The sequence below is a fragment of the Anomaloglossus baeobatrachus genome, chromosome 3, assembly GCF_048569485.1.
Source record: "Anomaloglossus baeobatrachus isolate aAnoBae1 chromosome 3, aAnoBae1.hap1, whole genome shotgun sequence".
Lineage (NCBI taxonomy): Eukaryota > Metazoa > Chordata > Amphibia > Anura > Aromobatidae > Anomaloglossus > Anomaloglossus baeobatrachus.
In genome coordinates, this window is record NC_134355.1 from 212,509,993 (window position 1) to 212,530,222 (window position 20,230).

A 20,230-nucleotide genomic window follows, 5' to 3' on the forward strand; every position below is an offset into this window, starting at 1 on the left:
ATCATCATGTTATTAACCTCACGAGCACTGGCTTGGGCTAATCCGATGATAGAAAACCGGGACATCCGTTTAAATCACCTAGATGACTTTCTGAACGCAATGGCGCAGATGTTTGATGATCCGAATCGCCGTGCTACCGCTGAATCTGCTCTCCTTACCTTACGTCAGGGAAAGCGCTCTGTCATTGAATACGCCACTGAGTTCAGGAGGTTAGTGGTAGACACCGACTGGGGAAACAATGCATTATTGTCCGTTTTCAGAAAGGGTTTGTCCGGTACCATCAAGGACGAGTTAGCCCGTTCCGAATCCCCAGGGGATTTTGACCTGTTTCTCCAGCACTGTGTGCGCATAGATACCCGTTTAACGGAACGTAGACAGGAAAAATGGGCAGCTATAAACCGTATAAATAATAATACATTTCCTTCCAGAGAACCGGCTTTCAGGACGCCACGGGAGGCTGAGGACGTTCCTATGCAAGTGGACTCTCTACAAAAGCGAGAGACCAACGAACGTCGTGAACACCGGCTCCGTGAGCGTTTGTGTTTCTACTGCGGTCAATCGGACCATTTTTTAATCGACTGCCCGAAACGTCCGAATCGCCCAAATAAGGTATTGGCAGCCATGGCAGAGTGTGATAACACGGACGCAGAGTCTGATATCTCTGAGGCAAGTGGACACTTGGATGCGGTATTTCCCTTGACGGTAATGTCTACCTCACCGAAGGACTCAGAAGGGAAATATACCCATTGTTCACTCCCCATTCAGATCCGGTGGGAGGGACAGCTAATTCCTACCTCTGCAATGATAGACTCTGGGGCAGCGGGAAATTTCATGGACTTTTCTTTTGCTAGTAAACACGGTATCCGGACTCAGCAAAGATCCTTACCGGTTACCATGGAGACGGTAGACGGATCTCCGTTAACATCTGGACCAGTGGATCGGGAAACAGTACCGCTAGAATGCGTGATGAAACCAGGTCAGCAGGAGACTCTTGTTTTCATGATGATCTCTTCTCCACATTTTCCGATTATTCTAGGTATTCCGTGGCTACGGTCTACAAATCCGGTCATCAATTGGGAAACTAAGGAGATATCCTTCCCACCGCAGAGTGATCCGGCCATTTGTCCAACTGTTCCGGTTCCGGTAACACCACATGCAGAAGGCACGGTACAGGTACCCGTTTTACCCTCGGTTTATCGTGACTTCGCTGACATATGCGACAAAAGAAAGGCCGATCGGCTTCCTCCGCATAGACCGTATGATTGCCCCATAGACTTACTCCCAGGGGCAGAAATCCCGTTTGGTCATGTTTACCCGTTGGCGGCACCTGAGCTAGAAGCCCTAAAGGAGTATATTGATGAAAGCCTGGCCAAGGGATTTATTCGCCCGTCTACCTCGCCCGCAGGGGCACCCATCTTTTTTGTGAAAAAGAAGGAGGGGACTCTGAGACCCTGTATTGACTACCGGGAACTGAATAAAATAACCATCCGGAACCGGTATCCGTTACCGTTGATTCCGGAGCTATTGGAGAGAGTCCAACAGGCAAAGATATTCACCAAATTGGACCTCCGTGGGGCATATAATCTGCTTCGTATACGTCCCGGAGACGAGTGGAAGACCGCGTTCCGATGTCGGTACGGACATTTTGAGTATTTAGTGATGCCTTTTGGACTTTGTAACGCTCCTGCGGCATTTCAACATCTAGTTAATGATATTTTCAGGGATATCATGGACCAATTCATGGTGATCTATCTGGATGATATTCTAATCTTTTCTGATTCTCTCCAGGAACACCAGGAGCACGTCAAGACCGTACTTACCCGGCTGAGGGACAACCACCTGTACATTAAACTGGAGAAATGTGAGTTCCACTGCTCACAAATACAATTCTTAGGTTATGTCATCTCTCCTCAGGGACTGAACATGGAATCTAGCAAGATACAAGCCATTCTCGACTGGCCGGAACCGGGAAACATCAAAGAGGTACAACGCTTTGTCGGTTTTGCCAACTTTTACCGACGCTTTATCCGTAACTTTTCAGAGATTGTTCGTCCCATCACCCTGTTGACTAAGAAAGGACAGAAGTTTGTATGGTCCGCCCAGGCTCAGGAAGCGTTCCATCGTCTCAAGGGATGTTTTACCTCAGCACCCATACTAGTGCATCCGAATCCCGCACTTCCCTTCATCGTGGAGGTCGACGCTTCCGACTACGCATTAGGGGCCATTCTTTCTCAAAGGACCGGGGACAAGAGTCTCCTGCATCCGTGTGCCTTCTTCTCCCGCAGGTTGTCCCCTGCGGAAAGGAACTACGACATTGCGGATAAGGAATTATTGGCGATTATTGCCGCCTTCAAGGAATGGAGACACCACTTACAGGGAGCCGCGCAGCAAGTGATAGTACTCACAGATCACCGTAATCTGGAATTTCTCAAGTCTGCCAGGTGCCTGTCTCCACGACAAGCCCGTTGGAGCCTATTTCTTAACCAATTCAATTTTGTTGTTACATACCGTCCAGGTTCACGTAATGGGAAAGCCGATGCCTTGTCCCGAATCCCTGCCGTGGACTCCGTGCCTGGAACCCCGTCGCAGACCGTGTTAACAGATGCCAATTTCGTTGGAGTAATCCAGGACCAGGACTTGTGGAAGGACATCAAGCTGGCCTATGATGGTGATGTATTGCTTGCTGCCCCCCCGAATGATGTAACACTTGTTCTTCGGAATGGTGTGTGGTTAAGAGAACGACGCATTTATGTCCCGGAGGCCGTAAAACTTCGGGTTCTCAAGTTGGTTCATGACTCCGTGTTGGCCGGTCATAGGGGGGTACAGAAGACGCAGGAATTTCTGAGCCGGTTTTTCTGGTGGCCTACCTGTTTAAAGGACGTGAAGGACTATGTCCACTCATGTGTGGTTTGTGCCCGGTGCAAGGTCCCTCGTGTGGCTCCTACGGGACTCCTCCAACCGTTACCCGTGCCATCTCGCCCTTGGGGGTCTATCTCCATGGATTTTATTGTGGAGTTGCCGGTCTCAGGCGGGCATAATACCATTTTAGTGGTGGTGGATCGATTGACTAAAGCTGCTCACTTCATTCCGTGTACCGGTCTTCCCTCAGCCGCAGAGACAGTGGATTTGGTTGTCCAGAACGTATTCCGATTGCATGGGGTACCGGATGAGATCATCTCCGATCGGGGCGTGCAGTTCACGTCGAGATTCTGGAAGGGGTTTTGTACGGCACTCCAGATTGATGTCTGTTTGTCTTCTGCATACCATCCTCAGACAAATGGACAAACCGAACGGACGAATCAAACCCTGGAACAATATCTTCGCTGTTATGTCAGCCATCTCCAAGACGATTGGTTGAAGATGCTTCCGTTGGCGGAGTTCTCCTACAACAACACTCAGAGCAGCTCCACTAAGGTAACGCCCTTTTTCGCTAACCTGGGTTACCATCCGACTATTTTGCCTAGGTCACCGGTTGCGGTTTCGGTACCAGCGGTGGAGGACAGAGTGACAGAACTACGACAAAATCTGGAGGTTTTAAGGAACACCGTAGCTACGGCCCAGGAGCGTTACAAGAGGTCGGCGGACACTCACCGGAAACCGGCACCCATGTACAAGGTAGGGGACTCTGTATGGTTATCCACCAAAAACCTGAGATTGGGTGTTCCTTCGCAGAAACTGGGACAAAAATTCATCGGTCCGTTCAAAATCACCGGGATCGTGAGCCCTGTGGCCTGTCGGCTACGGTTACCGCACCATCTAAAGGTACACCCGGTCTTTCATGTGTCTCTCCTCAAACCCGTTTCCCCTAATACTTTTCATGGTCGTATTGTGCCTCCTCCTCCGCCTGTGATGGTCGACGGCGAGGAGCAGTTCGTGGTTGAGGACATTATTGACTCCCGGCTCCATCGTCGTCGGCTTCAGTATCTGGTACGTTGGCAGGGGTACGCCCCCGAGGACGATTCCTGGGAACCGGTGGGTAACATTCGGGCACCCCGGAAGATTGCTCAGTTTCATCGCCGGTACCCGGACAAACCTGGCCCTGATCCGTCCTGAGGCCGTCTCTGGGGGGGGGAGTAATGTCAGGTTTCCAGGTTTTCCAGTTCTCTTTTGACTGCCCTTGCCCTCGGTTAACATGGAGGTTACCGTTCTGTTGCCCTACTTCCTGTCCAGCAGCTTAAAAGGCCGCCTCCCAGCCCAGTCCAGTGCCTGAGTATACTGCCTGCTGTGTGCTCCTGCTGTGTTTGCTGCTTATTCCGGATTGCCTCGGGATTCCCCTAAAGGACTACCTACCGATTGTCTCAGGACTGTACCCGGCTCTTAAGGCTGTGCCCGGATTCCGTTTACCATCTTCGGTCAGCACTCCGCCTGGTTCTCTTTTGGTTCGTAACCATCCTGGATAAACATTTCCGTATGGACACTCATTGACTTTACCGCTTGCTCCTTATCCCGGCCGCTGCGCATTTAGGCCTTCCGGGGTAGATTGCCGGACAGTCCCTGTATAGGGGTTCGCTCCGGTGGTCTCCCTGGGGGAGTCCGGTGCGTGGTCCCGGGAATCCCCTGCGCGTCTATTCCGGAAAGTATTGTATGTGTTATTGTATTGTTGTGTTTGTTCTGTTTCTACCGTGGTGACATACTATAAAACATCTTGTACCCGGAACTCGTCTCTGATTGTCATTGCCCTACGCTATCGAAATCCTCAGAATATAGAATAAGTATTACACCAGGAGTGGAGAAGTGGGAATATGTTCCACAAGAAAAATGTTATTTACGAGAATAATAGTGTATCTCTATTTGCAGATGGTGTTGTAAATAAGCGGAATCCATGGTATTGGTTACTGGGAAGAGCTCGATAGTGATGAGATGGAGAAATTCCTGTGTTTGATGTTTGCCTCTTTGGTCGTTGGATGGACAAGTCTACATCAGGAGGAACCTATGCCACCAGTATCCCTTATCTGGATGTCCCGGTATCGAAGGAGGAAATCTTAAAGTGGAAAAGTTGTTCTGATCATCTTGCTGATAAAGACACTCGAAATGTTCGTCTATAGAATACTACAGTACCCATTCCCGTAGTGGGATGGATCAATCTTCCATGGTAGCAAGGCAAATTGAGTGGAACAATCACCAATTTACATTATCTGGCTGTTAAGGGAGGAATTTGGGTACCAAGAATGGACTGACTAACCTGGGATTCCTCCCTATAGAGAATATAAAAATAAGTTTTGGGACAGCTATAAATACTGTAGATGCTTTTAAACCCAGCTTAGTGGAAAGGACAATTCATGAAATGTTATGACCTTATGCCAATATGTTCATAAATGGGACTAGTGAAACTTGTAGTAACATATCGGGAAATTTAATGTGTAATGATTCCTTTGAATATCGAGCAAATGCCAAAACACATGATATTCAAAAGGAGCTTTTCAGATAATATTGCTTTTAGTTTTAATATACATAGTAGTGAAAGTGATTACCGCATTTTTCGGACTATAAGACGCACCTGACCATAAGACGCACCCTGGTTTTAGAGGAGGAAAATAAAATTTGAACCAAAAAATATGGTCATGACACACTGTTATGGGGCGAGGATCTGCTGCTGACACTGTTATGGGGGTAATGTCCCCAAATTCTCTACTAAGGTACCCCATTCTGATAAGGATCCTCTTGCCTTGCATATGATCCTGCTCATATACCCCCATCCTGCTCATAATATACCCCCCATCGATCCTGCTCATAATATACCCCCATCCATCCTGCTCATAATATACCCCCCATCCATCCTGCTCATAATATACCCCCCATCCATCCTGCTCATAATATACCCCCCATCCATCCTGCTCATAATATACCCCCCATCCATCCTGCTCATAATATACCCCCCATCCATCCTGCTCATAATATACCCCCCATCCATCCTGCTCATGATATACCCCCATCCATCCTGCTCATGATATAACCCCATCCATCCTGCTCATGATACACCCCCATCCATCCTGCTCATGATATACCCCCATCCATCCTGCTCATGATATACCATCCATTCTGCTCATGATATACCCCCATCCATCCTGCTCATGATATACCCCCATCCAACCTGCTCATGATATACCCTCATCCATCCTGCTCATGATATACCCCCATCCATCCTGCTCATGATATACCCCCATCCATCCTGCTCATGATATACCCCCATCCTGGTATATGGCCTGTGGCACAGAAAAAAAAAAATAAACGTTTATACTCACCTTTCCTCACTCCCTGAAGCACCGATCTCTGTCTCAGCTGCAGCGCCGCTGTGTGGAGCCGTCACCGTGTGTGGAGCCGTCACCCTTGTCTGCAGTATCGCGAATCGATGTCTTACTGTCTGTGCCGGTCAGTTGAGCTGGTGGACACTAGCGGCGCGCACAGCGATGACATCATCGCTGTGCGCGCCGCTAGTGTCCAGATCAGCTGACCGACACAGACAGGAAGACATCGCGCGATGCTGCAGGGGGACGGCTCCACATGTGGTGACGGGTGAGTACACTGATTCACTGCTCCCCGCGCTGATAATGATGCACGGGGGGCAGTGAATACAGCCGCACATGATCACTCCAGGCTGTAGTTGCCAGGGGTGATCACGTCCGGTTGTTAATTATGCGCGCACCCAGCCGCCCATCACCCCGCCCACCTGTCAGCGCCGGTTTCGCTGAGAGATGATGGGCGGGAGGATGGGCGTGCATATGTAATGAGCGGGCCCACGTGGTCACGGCAGGCGCTGCTGCAGCCTGCTCGTGCCCCCGATGGCCCGCTCCACCGCAGCACCCACATTCCCGGCCGCAGCCATATAGTCAGACCATAAGACGCACCCCCCACTTTCCCCCAACATTTGGGAGGAAAAAAGTGCGTCTTATGGTCCGAAAAATACGGTATATTTGTGATTCAACGTTTATTTAAACAAACCAAGAAATCAAAATAATTCCTGGGATCAAGGACAGATTGTGATACCAATGTGATATGACTGAAAGAATTAGTGTGATTAGATAGGGATCATAATCAAAAGATAGGAGTGATCACCAGATATTATTTGATCTATCCATAATTCAGTATCAGAGAGAGATGTCCTCTGGCTGACCCATTTTCACCATGATGAAGAATACGTGTCAGACAGATCTTTAGCAAACCACGATTATGAGGAACTAACGTTTACAGTTCCACAGTCAGGAAACTTGTGGTTAGTGGATAACAGGTGTAAGGAAGCTAGCATGTAAAATTCACAGCTCCTTGCAATAGCTCCAGGAAACTGTGGTCGGCCAGTGGTCAACTGGCAGAAAATGTGCAGGAAATGTGCAGGAAGCTGCTGGTGCCCACAGCAGCTTGTGGCCAAGTTACATGAACATGACTCAGCTGTCACATGCTGGTCACCAATTAACCACTCAGAAAACACAACATACAAAGTTTCTTATAAAAGGACCGGACTCTATTAATGAGATTAGGGAACCCTTCCAGGAAGCTGAAGTGTACGTACCGCTCCGGTGATGCAAAAGGCCGGGTTGTTCCTTCTCACACTAATTGAGTCCCTCCAATGAGAAAGGATTGCTACAACGTAACGGTAATGTTGATGCATATTTCTGTTATTGTATAAGATTCTATGATTATGAAGTAGTTCTAATACCTATGTACCATTGATTATTCATGTGCTATTAAAATAAATAGTATCTTGCTATAACGAATCTTAGTATTCGCGCCTGATTAGGATATCAGTGAGCGCTTCGTAAGTACGGGCTTTCAGCCCCCTTTTTAGTAGAATTTAGCAAGACAAGCTGTCTCACTGCACCCAATCACAGCAGCCGGTAGGCGGCTCTATACTGTGCTGTAAATAAATAAATAATTAATTAAAAAAAACGGCGTGCGGTCCCCCCCATTTTGATTCCAGCTAAGATAAAGCCATATGGCTGAAGGCTGGTATTCTCAGGATGGGGAGCCCCACGTTATGGGGAGCCCCCCAGCCCAACAATATCAGCCAGCAGCCGCCCAGAATTGCCACATACAATAGATGCGACAGTTCTGGGACTCTACCCGGCTCTTCCCGATTTGCGCTGGTGCGTTGGCAATTGGGTTAATAAGGAGTTAATGGCAGCCCATAGCTGCCAATAAGTCCTACACCCCCAATGATTAACCTGCAAGTTAAAGTAATAAACACACAGTGAAAAAATCCTTTATTTGAAATAATAAACAATAACAAATACCCTCGTTCACCAATTGCCCCAAATACCTATCCATGTCCGGCGTAATCCACGGAGGTCCAGCGTCGCTTCCAGCTCTGCTACATGAAGGTGACAGGAGCGGCAGACGAACACCGCCGCTCCTGACAGCTCCACGCAGCAACTGAGGTGAGCCGCGCGATCAGCTGTGCTGTCACTGAGGTTATTCGCGGCCACCGCTGGATCCTCCAACTGTGACAGCAAGTCGCCCGAGTGACAGCGATGAAGTCACAGGTGAGTTGCGGTCTCGGGTGGAGGATCCAGCTAGCCGCGGGTAGCCTGAGTGATGGCAGCGCTAATCGCGCTACTCACTTCAGTCACTCAGGAGATTAGCGGTCACTGGTGAGTCTTTCACGGGTGATCGCTAATCAGTACGCGACACAGACAGAGCCGCGGTATGAGGATGAAGTCGGGTGAAGTTCACCCGAGTTCATTCTCATCGCGTAACTCTGTCTGCTGTCTGACGACATGTATCAACGACATTTTACCACACACACGGACATTACACACGGACATTTCACGTACACATACACCGACATTCCACACGAACACACGGATAGCATACGCCATCACACGGATGTCATACGTACCGGAGAAATGCCCAAAAAGAACGAAACAAGGACCCAAAAAACGGACCGTGTCACACGTACGTTTTTTATGCGGAAGTGTTTTTGGCCTAATGGAGTGGCCAGCCCAGTCACCAGATCTCAACCCTATTGAGCTGTTGTGGGACCAGCTTGACCGTATAGAATGCGAAAACTGCCAATCAAATTTGTGGGAGGGGCATCTGGAAGCATGGGGTGAAATATCTCCAGATTACCTCCGCAAATTAACAGCTAGAATGCCAAAAGTCTGCAAAGCTGTAATTGCTGAAAAGGGAGCATTCTGTGACGAAAGCAAAGTTTGAAGGAGAAAATTATTATTTTCAAGGAAAAATCATTATTTCTAACCTAGTCAATGTCTGGACTATATTTTCTATTCATTACGCAACTCATTTGATAAATAAAAGTATGATTTTTCATAGAAAAGACAAAATTGTCTGGATGACTCCAAACTTTTCAACTTCAGTGTATACTGTGGACTTGGGTATAATAAATATTCTTTATTATTACAAGGTTTAGTCTCAGTTTAGTCACCATTCTTACTTACCGTATTTTTCGCTTTATAAGACGCACCTGATTATAAGACGCACCCCCAAATTTGGTGAAGGAATAGAGAATTTTTTAATAAATGGGGTCCGTCTTATAATGCCAGTGTCCGTCTAACAAATAATATAGGGTATATGTCCCTCATAGCCCCCTCATCCTAAAATTAGCCACCTTAATCTGGATATGGCCACCTTATATTGAACACGTCCCCCCAGTAAGGCCCACAGGCCCACTGTGGCAGGCCCACTATGGCCAGGCCCACAGGCCCACTGTGGCCAGGCGCACAGGCCCACTGTGGCAGGCCCATAGGCCCACTGTGGCCAGGCCCACAGGCCCACTGTGGCCAGGCCCACAGGCCCACTGTGGCCAGGCCCACAGGCCCACTGTGGCCAGGCCCAAAGGCCCACTGTGGCCAGGCCCACAGGCCCACTGTGGCCAGGCCCACAGGCCCACTGTGGCATGCCCACAGGCCCACTGTTTGCAGGCACACAGGCCCACTGTTTGCAGGCACACAGGCCCACTGTTTGCAGGCACACAGGCCCACTGTTTGCAGGCACACAGGCCCACTGTTTGCAGGCACACAGGCCCACTGTTTGCAGGCACACAGGCCCACTGTTTGCAGGCACACAGGCCCACTGTTTGCAGGCACACAGGCCCACTGTTTGCAGGCACACAGGCCCACTGTTAGATATTGCCCCCATGTTGCTGCTTTTAGTAAAATAAACTCCTTACCTTCTGCAGCAGTGTCCTGTCTGGTGTCACCCTCCTCGGGGTTGAGCTCCTCCAGTGTCTCCTGCACTTCCTACTTCCTGGTTCTAGCCAGTCATGTGATCGGGACAGCAGAGAGAGATATCTCTGCGTGCAAGATCACAGCAGCAGGAGGGAGACCGGGCAGACGCTGGAGGAGGTGAGTAAAGAGTTTATTATTTTACTATGGGCAGCAGCATGGGGGCCATAGCTAACACAGGGGGAGGGGGCATGTGCGATCAAAGGTAAGCACATGCAGATAATATGCGCAGCTCCCCTAGCCCATCGCCGCGGTGCAGTTTCAGCACCATGGTGGTGGACAGCGGCTGTGCATATAATATGAGCGGGTGCAGGAGATCAAAGGCTGCCGCCCGCAGCTTCACAAGCCTCTACCAACCCCCCCCAGCACCGCTCCAGAGTGGCCTCTACCTCCCCTGGACCCTGCAGTATATAATCTGTATATTCGGTTTATAAGATGCACCCCCTACTTTCCCCCAAAATTTGGGGGAACAAAAGTGCGTCTTATAAAGCGAAAAATACGGTATATAGCAAAAGGAACAGGAAACATTGAGGGATCATTTATTAATAGTTGAATATTAATTATTCAATGTCAAGGTTGACGTTTATAATTAATATCGAAACATTCCTGAAACATTGGCAGGCTAGCTATAACATTGGCGGAATCCCCCTTTAACAAGTAACATACTGAAAAACACATGCATTAAATAAAATTAACAATAATCATAAAAAAAACAGGAGAAGCCTCCCATAGAGAAAGGCCAACTGGCTTCTATGGACACTAAAGGGTGCTTTACACGCTGCGACATCGCTAGCGATAGCACTCGCCCCCGTCGTTCGTGCGACATTTGGTGATCGCTGCCGTAGCGAACATTATCGCTACGGCAGCGTCACACGCACATACCTTTTCACCAACGTCGCTGTGACCGCCGAACAATCCCTCCTTCAAGGGGGAGGTGCGTTCGGCGTCACAGCGACGTCACTGCGGCCGCCCAATAGCAGAGGAAGGGCGGAGATGAGCGGGCGGAATATCCCGCCCACCTCCTTGCTTCCTCATTGCGGGTGGACAGAGGTAAGGAGATGTTCGTCGTTCCTGTGGTGTCACACATAGCGATGTGTGCTGCCGTAGGAACGACGAACAACATCGTACCTGCAGCAGCAACGATATTTTGAAAAGGAGCGACATGTCAACGATCAACGATTTTTCACGTTTTTCCAATCGTTGATCGTCGCTCCTTGGTGTCACACGCTGCGATGTCGCTAACGGCGCCGGATGTGCGTCACTAACGACGTGACCCCGATGATATATTGTTAGCGATGTCACAGCGTGTAAAGCACCCTTTGGTTAAAACTGATTAGCTTAGTGCCTGCAGGAGTACAGCTGCTGGGGGAGCTATGTAGTGCCTGCCTCCTAGTGGCACCAATCTGTTATCCTGTATCTCCAAAGGCAGACATGACAAATATGCTGTACATACAGTTGAAATAATAGTAGATTGATGCATATCACACAGAGAAGAGGCAAAAGACTGTTTTGGCCTCTGTCAAATGAATGACAGTCTACAGGTGCATCTCAATAAATTAGAATATCATCAAAAAGTTAATTTATTTCAGTAATTCAATACAAAAAGGAAACACATTATATACAGTGCCCTGCGAAAGTATTCGGCTCGCTTGAATTTTTCAACCTTTTCGCACATTTCAGGCTTCAAACAAAGATAAAAATGTTAATGTTATGGTGAAGAATGAACAACAAGCGGGACACAATTGTGAAGTTGAACGAAATTTATTGCTTATTTTAAACTTTTTTATAAAATAAATAACTGAAAAGTGGGGTGTGCAATATTATTCGGCCCCTATACTTTCAGTGCAGCAAACTCACTCCAGAAGTTCATTGAGAATCTCTGAATGACCATGTTTGACAGTGGGGATGGTGTGTTCAGGGTGATGAGCTGTTGCATTTACACCAAACATATCGTTTGGCATTGTGCCCAAATAGTTCGATTTTGGTTTCATCTGACCAGAGCACCTTCTTCCACATGTTTGGTGTGTCTCCCAGGTAGCTTGAGGCAAACTTTAAACAACACTTTTTATGTTGTCCTAAATGACTGATGATGATAAATATAAGCCACCTGTGTGTCATCAAGTCTGCGTATAAATCCACCTGCTCTGTGATAGTCTGTGTTCTGTTTAAAGCACAGAGAGCATCATGAAGACCAAGAAACACAACAGGCAGGTCCGTGATTGTTACGTCCCCATTGGAGATCACCAGGCGATGCCTTGTTCCTGCCGTGGATAGTGCTGGTGATGGAAGAGGAGTCGATGCCAGCGGCGCTGGTGTGCGAAGGCTCCGCTCATTCACTGTGCTGAGTTTCCTTGGGCTCTGCAGTACTACTGGTCGACTGTGGGTGGCGTGTGTCTTCCAGCTGAAGTTGCCAGCGTTCAGCTACAACCAATGGGAAGACACCACACCCTTCTTATTTCCCCCGTCTGCTGACCACTGCCAGAGATAGTTCTGTATTCCTGGTTCCTGACCAACCCTGTTCTGTTTAAGTGATTCTGGTGTTCTGACTTCTGCTTGTTTCCTAACTACCTTCCTGCCTGCTGTTTATGTACCTCGCTGCCTGATCCGGATTTGACCTCTGCTTTGTTTTCTGATTACGTCCTTGCCTGCCGATTCTGTCCCTGTTTTGCATTTCCCGGTTCGACCCTGCCTGACTACTACTCTCATCGGACTGCAGTCTTCCACAGGCAGTGATCACCTTGGGCCCTGTGTAATTCCAAATCCCTGTAAAGGTGTTAAAGGGTTTCAGGGTTCTAGGGGTCCTGCTTGGTGAGTGGCTTCCCTCTAGCCTGTCCATTACAGCCGGTCTGAGTCTGTGGATCCGAGCAGGCATTACATTGGGCTATGGGAAAGAAGGAAGATCCAAAAGAGAGCCCTATTGTACACAACCTGTAGGTCAGGAGGTCCCTGATGCTCTTTTCGCGCATATTAATGGAAAGCTGAGTGGAAGTAAAAAAGTGTGGTAGAAAAAGGTGCACAAGCAACCGGGATAACCGCAGCCTTGATAGGATTGTTAGTAAAAGGCCATTCAAAAATTTAGGGGAGATTCACAATGAGTGAACTGCTGCTGGAGTCCGTGCTTCAAGAGCCACCACAAACAGACATATCTAGGCCATGGGCTAAAACTGTCGCATACCTTGTGTCAAACCACTGATGACCAATAGACAACGCCAGAAGCATCTTTCCTGGGCCAAGGAGAAAAAGAACTGGTGTTACGTCTGCTCAGATCCACAGCCTTACGATGGCTGTCATGGACAGTCTAGAGGTAAGCTACCCACTTGGCAGAATCCCGAGAACCCCGAAACCCTTTAACCCCTATACAAGGATCTGGAATTACTACAGGGTCCAAGAGATCGCTGTCTATGGAAGGCTGCAGTCCAGAGAAGAGTAGAAGTCAGGCAGGGTCAAAACCAGGACGTACAAAAAGGGGACAAAAACGGCAAGCAAGAGCGTAGTCAGGAAACAAGGCCAAGGTCAAACCAGAGACGGGAGGGAAGTACAAAACACGGAAGGCAGGAGAGTCGTCAGTGAACAGGCAGACGTCAAAACACGGGAATCAGAACTCAGGAGCAGGATGTGAACCAGAGACCAGCAGAATACTATACGACTATATCTGGTGGCGACCAGCAGACAGGAGAAGGAATAAGAAGGGTGTGGTGCCTTCCCATTGGCTTTGGCTGAACGGTGGTATCTTCAGCTGGAAGGCCCGTACGGAGGTACCTGAGGAGGGAGAGGTGAGTAATAACCTGAGGGGACAATGGGGAGAGGGGGAGGAACTGGTGAGTAATATTTGGGTGTAGTGATGTAGTATATGGGAATGTAGTTTTACAGGTGTAGTATATAGGGGTCTAGTGATGTATATGGGGATGTAGTGATGTATATTACAGGTGCAGTATATAGGAGTGTAGTGATGTATATTACAGGTGCAGTATATAGGAGTGTAGTGATGTATATTACAGGTGTAGTATATAGGAGTGTAGTGATGTATATTACATGTGCAGTATATAGGAGTGTAGTGATGTATATTACAGGTGCAGTATATAGGAGTGTAGTGATGTATATTACAGGTGTAGTATATAGGAGTGTAGTGATGTATATTACATGTGCAGTATATAGGAGTGTAGTGATGTATATTACAGGTGTAGTATATAGTAGTGTAGTGATGTATATTACAGGTGTAGTATATAGGAGTGTAGTGATGTATATTACATGTGCAGTATATAGGAGTGTAGTGATGTATATTACAGGTGTAGTATATAGGAGTGCAGTGATGTATATTACATGTGCAGTATATAGGAGTGCAGTGATGTATATTACAGGTGCAGTATATAGGAGTGTAGTGATGTATATTACAGGTGCAGTATATAGGAGTGTAGTGATGTATATTACAGGTGCAGTATATAGGAGTGTAGTGATTTATATTACAGGTGCAGGATATAGGAGTGTAGTGATGTATATTACAGGTGCAGTATATAGGAGTATAGTGATGTATATTACAGGTGCAGTATATAGGAGTATAGTGATGTATATTAAAGGTGCAGTATATAGGAGTGTAGTGATGTATATTACAGGTGCAGTATATAGGAGTGTAGTGATGTATATTACAGGTGCAGTATATAGGAGTGTAGTGATGTATATTACAGGTGTAGTATATAGGAGTGTAGTGATGTATATTACAGGTGCAGTATATAGAAGTGTAGTGATGTATATTACAGGTGTAGTATATAGGAGTGTAGTGATGTATATTACATGTGCAGTATATAGGAGTGTAGTGATGTATATTACATGTGCAGTATATAGAAGTGCCTCCCGCTCCTGACCCCCGCTCAGTCATCGATTATTCACCGCACTCAGGACCTGGAAGCTGGAGCATCACGGTGACAGCGCCAGGCACAGCACCGCTGAGGACATCAGTGCAGGGACAGGTGAGTATTCTGCAAGCACAGTGACCTCCAGGAGGTCATCAGAGTTTCTAATGAACTCTGATGACCCCCCTGCGACAACCACGCTACAGCTTCACGGGTTCATGAGAGTTCATTGGGAACTGTGACGAGTCCCCGAGATGCTCCGGCTTCCAGGTTCTCAACACACACACACACACCTGTATACTCACCCAGCGATGCGGTCCCCAGCGCTGTCCCTGCTTCCAACTGCTCACTGCAGTGAATATTCAGTGAGTATAATTACCGGCGATAAGGAGCGGGAGGCAGCAGAGCCAGAGACAGCAGCGCTGGAGAGAGGTAAATATAGAAAATCTTTTTATTAAAAAGACTTGTGTTTTCTCTGGTATTTGTCACACTGATGTCACACAGATCACATCAATGTGCGATCCGTGTGACACCTGTGCTGCTGGAGAAAAAAATGAACATGTCTGCGTGTGTGCGTGCAGGGCCACGAGGGGACACACAGTCCGTAACTTACTGTTTGTTTATGAAGGGATAGTATATATACTATATACAGTATTGGGTAAAACTGAGATATTAGTCCGGCCCTCTAAAACCATCCCAATTTCTCATGCGGCCCCATGGGAAAATTAATTGCCCACCCCTGTTCTAGAGGTAAACTACCCACTCGGCAGAATCCCGAGATCCCCAAAACCTTTTAACCCCTATATAGGGATCTGGAATTACTACAGGGTCCAAGAGATTGCTGTCTATGGAAGGCTGCAGTCCAGAGAAAAGTAGAAGTCAGGCAGGGTTAAAACCAGGAGGTACAAAAAGGGGACAAAAACAGCAAGCAAGAGCGTAGTCAGGAAACAAGGCCAAGGTCAAACTGGAGACGGGAGCGAAGTACAAAACACAGCAGGCAGGAGAGTTGTCAGTGAACAGGCAGAGGTCAAAACACAGGAATCAGAATTCAGGAGGAGGGTGTGAACCAATGACCAGCAGAATACTATACGACTATACCTGGCGGCAACCAGCAGGCAGGAGAAGGAATAAGAAGAGTGTGGTTCCTTTCCATTGCCTGTGGCTGAAAGGCGGTAACTTCAGCTGGAAGCACATGACCACAGTCAGCCAGTGGTACTGCAGGTCCCAGGGAAACCCAACTTAGAGGATGGGCGGAGCCTGCGCTTACCAGAGTTACAGGTACTGACTCCTCCCCTATCACCAGCACCGTCCAATGTGGGAATACGGTGGCACCTGGTGACCGAAGCAGAAGTCACAGGAGCGAACTCTGGTGGGGATGTGACAACTGAATTGTTGCTAAGTGGTCCAAGGTGTTGTTTTCAGATGAAAGTAAATTTTGCATTTCATTTGGAAATCAAGGTCTGGAAGGAGAGTGGAGAGGCGACAATCCAAGTTGCTTGATGTCTAGTGTGAAGTTTTCACAATCAGTGATGGTTTGGGGAGCAATGTCATCTGCTGGTGTAGGTCCACTGTGCTTTATCAAGACCAAAGTCAGTGCAGCCGTCTAGCACTTCATGATTCATTCTGCTAACAAGCTTTTTGGAAATGGAAATTTCATTTTCCAACAGGACTTGGCAACTGTCCACACTGCCAAAAGTACCAATATCTGGTTTAATAACCACAGTATCACAGTGCTTGATTGGCCAGAAAACTCGCCTGACCTAAACCCCATAGAGAATCTATAGGGTATTGTTAAGAAGAAGATGAGACACCAGACCCAACAATGCAGACGAGCTGAAGGCTACTTTCAAAGCAAGAGCTCATACAAATCACTTCAAAGACCATATTATAAATATATACAAACAAATCTTTATTATCATGATTAAAAAACATGAACACAATACAGAAAATAGATATGATTCAAATTTGATGGGGTGTAAAATGGAGGGTCCATCATAATGATTAATTGACATAATTTATGATATAACAATATGTATTTTTAATTCACAATATATATTGTTAAATTCAAATCACTGTGTGTAATCCCCTCATTTAGGACTAATAAATGAACTCATGAATTATATATGAGAAATGTCACTACATATCATGAAAGGAGGAAGGTTGTATTTATAAACCTATATAAGAGATACATTTCATGCAGTGGAAAAGCAAAATCCATATGAAGGAGACACAGTTGATTTATAAGTATCTCATATTATATGAAGAAGCCTGGGGGGCATTACTCACAGTGAAGGAACAAGGTCCGTATAAAACTGACATGCAGATAAACTCAGGGATAGTTTACCCTATGTAGACAGACCCTCCCCACACTACTATCAAAGCAACCTAGGCTTCCATAGCACCTCAGCAGTGCCACAGGCTAAATGCCTCCATGCCATGCCACATTGCTGCAGTAATTCATGCAAAAGGAGCCTCGACCAAGTTTTGAGTGCATTCACTGTACATAGTTTTCAGTAGTAAACAGAGAAACCTCCGGCACATTTTAAATTCAAAGTGCAGGGCCAACCACAAGGATGTAAAAGGGTGTTGACCCCATACCAACTCCAATACCATGTAAACAAAGAGAAACCACGATGGATTATGGTCGCTTATTCATGGGTAAGTGTGCACAGATGTGTCGGCAGGACCCTTTTGTATCCATAGTGACGATCACGTGATCGTCACTACGTCCAATGCTGTTGGATTTGCCCGGCGCATGCGCGAGCGAGTCACCCCGTCACATACACCCCGCACGGCATCAGAGTCCACGGGTAACCATGGAGACCGGTAAACACACATTGGAGCCATGTAGACACCGCAGGGGGGTAGGGAGGAGGCGGCACGGCCACGCATGTGCACATCCAACCACATCTATAAACACACGTATAGACTGAAGTGACGTGTATACATTTACACATAAAACACAATACATATCAAATCACATAATAAATTCTTGAATCAGCAGACGTCATGTTGTGGACGTTTTATGTTCCAGGCAATTAGAAATGATTTCATACATAGACATAGAATGGGTACTGCCAGATACAAAGGGGTACAGTAAATAAACAGATAAATAATGTTAAAAACACAGAAAAAAAAACACAGAACCCACCCCCCCAAGAAAATTATGATGATGATACAATTTTATAAAAAGGACGAAAAACTCAAATTTTCATTAAAGAAGTTGTCCAGTTACCAAAACTGATTTTTTTTTTTTTCAGATAAATCTTGCTAATATGTGCCCCTCAACACATCTATTATGTTTTTTCAGCAAAATTACCTTTCATTGTGCACTAGCAGCACATGCTCATTGCTGGCTCCAGCTCTGATGGGGTTAATCTCTCCTCTGACTTCCTGTGTTCAGTTCCTACAAGTCCCAGAATTCTTTGTGGCTCTAGGGCGGTGTCTAGCTTATCTAACACACCCATTGTGTCTAATACACCCACTCTGCTCCCACCCAAAGCCTCCTCCCTGCCTCTTCCCAGTGGATGTGCACTGAGATCAATTACACAGAGACAGCAAGCAGCTCTACACAGCCAGGGGAAGAAAGTGTGTGCGCGCGTATATACAGTGTATGTGTGCGCGTATATACAGTGTATGTGTGTATATACAGTGTGTGTGCGTATACACAGTGTGTGTGTGTATATATACAGTGTGTGAGTGAGTGTGTATGTGTGTGTGTATGTCATACTCACCTGTCTGCAGGGTCCCGGTGCCATGCCTGCTTCCAGCCCCTGTCTCGGTCCCGCCGCTTCGGCTGTGTGCAGTCTCCCCGGGGCACGCACGAAGCTTGCAGGACCTGGCCGTGGATCACCTGATGCAGTCACCTGACGCATCAGCTGATCGTAGTCTCGCCGGCTTTTTCGCGCCCGGCCGGCTATCAGCTGATCCTGCCGTCAGGGGACTTCATCAGCTGATTACCGGCAGCTGCTGCAGCGATCGAACAGGATCATACTCCTGTCCAATCGATCGCTCCAGGAGCTGCCGGTAATCAGCACATAAGTGAGTATGTATTTTTTTTTTTTTTTTGCACTGATGCATCAGCTGATTGTATAATCGGCTTTTATACAATCAGCTGATGTGTGATGTGATTCAGGCACTTGATCCTGACACATCATCTGATCGCTTTGCCTTCCAGCAAACCGATCAGATGATATTGGATCCGGATTGGACGGCGCAGGACCCTGACCCAGGATTACTGCGGAGGGGGGGTTCTTTATTTCAATAAAGATGGAGTCACTAATTGTGTTGTGTTTTATTTCTAATAAAAATATTTTTGTGTGTTGTGTTTTGTTTTTTTTTTTTATCATTACTAGAAATTCATGGTGGCCATGTCTAATATTGGCATGACACCATGAATTTCGGGCTTAGGGCTAGCTGATAATATACAGCTAGCCCTAACTCCATTATTACCCGGCTAGCCACCCGGCATCAGGGCAGCTGGAAGAGTTGGATACAGCGCCAAAAGATGGCGCTTCTATGAAAGCGCCATTTTCTGGGGTGGCTGCGGACTGCAATTCGCAGTGGGGGTGCCCAGAAAGCTTGGGCACCCTTCACTGTGGATTCCAATCCCCAGCTGCCTAGTTGTACCCGGCTGGACACCAAAATTAGGCGAAGCTCACGTCATTTTTTTTTAAATTATTTCATGAAATTCATGAAATAATTTTTAAAAAAAAGGGCTTCTCTATATTTTTGGTTCCCAGCCGGGTACAAATAGGCAGCTGGGGGTTGGGGGCAGCCCGTACCTGCCTGCTGTACCCGGCTAGCATACAAAAATATGGCGAAGCCCATGTCATTTTTTTTTTCTTTTTGGGTAAAAAACTGCATACAGTCCTGGATGGAGGATGCTGAGCCTTGTAGTTCTGCAGCTGCTGTCTGCTCTCCTGCATACACTAGTGAATGGAGGATGCTGAGCCTTGTAGTTCTGCAGCTGCTGTCTGCTCTCCTGCATACAATGAACATTTTGAATAAGGAAATGACATCAGACCTTTTTTTTTTTTTCATCAACAATCTTTAATGGCATTGTGCACTGATTAAAAACGCAGTGAGCAAAAATGCAGCAAAAAACGCACCAAATCGCAGCAAAAACGTGACATGCAGCACCGCAGGTGACAGAGCAGAGCAAGTTGGTGACATGCTGTGCCCTGACAGATAGTGTGCTGCATGTCA

General features: G+C 47.1%; 1 protein-coding gene across 1 annotated transcript in view; it reads right to left on the bottom strand.

Annotated features, from left to right (window-relative positions):
• Positions 1–20,230, bottom strand: part of LOC142297199 (AT-rich interactive domain-containing protein 4B-like) — a 256,070-nt gene that overhangs the window by 160,626 nt on the left and 75,214 nt on the right. The gene's annotated exons all lie outside the window — the stretch shown is intronic.